Here is a 1803-nt window from a genome sequence, read left to right as displayed (position 1 = left end):
GGCCAGCACAACAGCCCTGTTGTTTTAAAGGCCTTTTAACATGCAAAAGATGAGAGCAAGAGGTTTCTGTCCAGATACCCAAAATCAAGTCAGGTCGAGTGAAACAGAACCTGTATTTGTCCTTTAATTATTATAGAAAGCTGGTAGTGGTAAAGATACATCTAAAACAGTAAGAAAAAAAAAAAAAAATCACACTTTAGCATCTATGCATATTTGCCATACATGTGCTAATGTACTTTAATGGCTCACAATATATTTTCATAATCTTTAACTCAGTGTCAATTGATCAAATGTTGGCAGGAGTTGTCCTTTGGATCATTTCATCAACCATTTATTTTCACTTCCTTTCACATCACATCTTACTGATGGAAAATGTTTTGTAAAATCTCATGCAGGAGGTGAGAAAAGAGTCTATTCTGAGGGATTATACATCATGTTAACGTGACAGGAAACTGATCACACCTCAAATGTCCTATAATTGAGGCTGCACAGTGTCAGCTTCTCTACCGTCATACAAAACACATACAACTACAACTAAAAAAATAACACCACTGCATGACAAACATGTGTATTGTGTACAGGTAAGTCAGATGAATATTTTGCCGAGCAGAATATACCTGCCAGCAAAAGCCACACGAGCAGAAGCTTTGTAATCTCCCTGTGCACATTCAGGTAGTTCAAGGCTAAATCAATTTGAAATTTCAACCAAGGTTTTGTGCTGCCCCACAGTGGTAGGGAGAAAGATGTGCAGTGGAAGAAAAAGAATCAACACAGGACCCTGGGCAGATTTATCAAGCATCCCTTTTATTAACATCACCTGTTACAAAAAGAACAAAATCTTCAGTGTTAATGAACTTAGCAATAATATAGCGAGTGTTGATTACAGATGATATGGGACGCTTATTCCTAGAGTAGTTGCAGTAGGATTTAAAAACCTCTACACTGTTGACCTGGACTTCTCCCACAGCCAGGGTCACAGACTCCCTTCTCTCTGGAGCTGCAGTACAGACTTGACTATAATTTGTCCATGCATCTCCATAGTTACAGTCACGCAGTGACCCATCTGATATGCTGAGACCCCTACTGATCTCCCTTCTCCCACCCAATACTGAGCCAAGTTATACATGGAGCTATGAATTCATGAATGCACAATGATGCACAGGTTGTGATAGTTTTCTGATCATGAGGCAAACAGATCAACAACATAGTGTATTTCAGCAGGTCCTAACTGGTACATTTAAACAATACATATCTTTAAGTTAAGAAAAAAAAAAAGAAAAAAAAAAAAAAAGACTGAAAACCCAAAGTTTGTTTAGTTAAGTTGGAAATTTGTATCACTGCCCCCTCGAGACAAATAACAACAAAAACTACTGCAGAATTCAAAAAGGATTTCATTGAAAAATACAGGTGTTTTAAACAGGAATGGTTGCCACGCAGTTTAAATTATGCTGGATATCATCTTTAAGTTTAGAATAAAAATTAACCGGCGATGTTGCTGAAGAAGAGGAATGTGGTGGGAGTGGAGTAGTGTGTGTTTTGGTACATTGTCTGGAGTGTTTGGAATTAACAGTAACCTCTGCCTTCTCCCTTGTTGCCAACAGTGAGTCTGGGAGTTGTTTGCCAGCGCCTTGGCCAGAGTCAGTTGGAGGCTGCCTACAGTACAGGTGAGGTGACAGAGGTTGGGAGGGAGGAGGTGGTTGGGTGTGACCGTATGGTGTAATGGTGGTAGTGATGAGACCAAAGGTCAAAGGTGGTCTCTATAGTGCAGTCAGAGTGGCTGCATGTGGGGGGAGGGGGGGGGGG

The 1803-nt window shown here is 40.3% G+C and overlaps 1 protein-coding gene across 8 annotated transcripts in view; it reads right to left on the bottom strand.

The window, feature by feature from the left end:
- Positions 1 to 783: 783 nt before the first annotated feature.
- Positions 784 to 1803, bottom strand: part of ktn1 (kinectin 1) — an 18980-nt gene continuing 17960 nt past the window's right edge. For all 8 annotated transcript variants that reach the window (XM_023417236.2, XM_023417241.2, XM_023417242.2 and 5 more), the window contains one exon: positions 784 to 1791. The gene's annotated coding sequence lies outside the window, so the exon portion shown is untranslated. The remainder of the gene's footprint in view (positions 1792 to 1803) is intronic.

Source organism: Seriola lalandi, unplaced genomic scaffold, assembly GCF_002814215.2.
Source record: "Seriola lalandi dorsalis isolate HSWRI2012SDOR001 ecotype SW California unplaced genomic scaffold, Sedor1 jcf7180002054573, whole genome shotgun sequence".
NCBI classification, from domain to species: Eukaryota; Metazoa; Chordata; class Actinopteri; order Carangiformes; family Carangidae; genus Seriola; species Seriola lalandi.
Note: the sequence above shows the minus strand (reverse complement) of the source record. Positions and strands in the feature narration are given on the sequence as shown.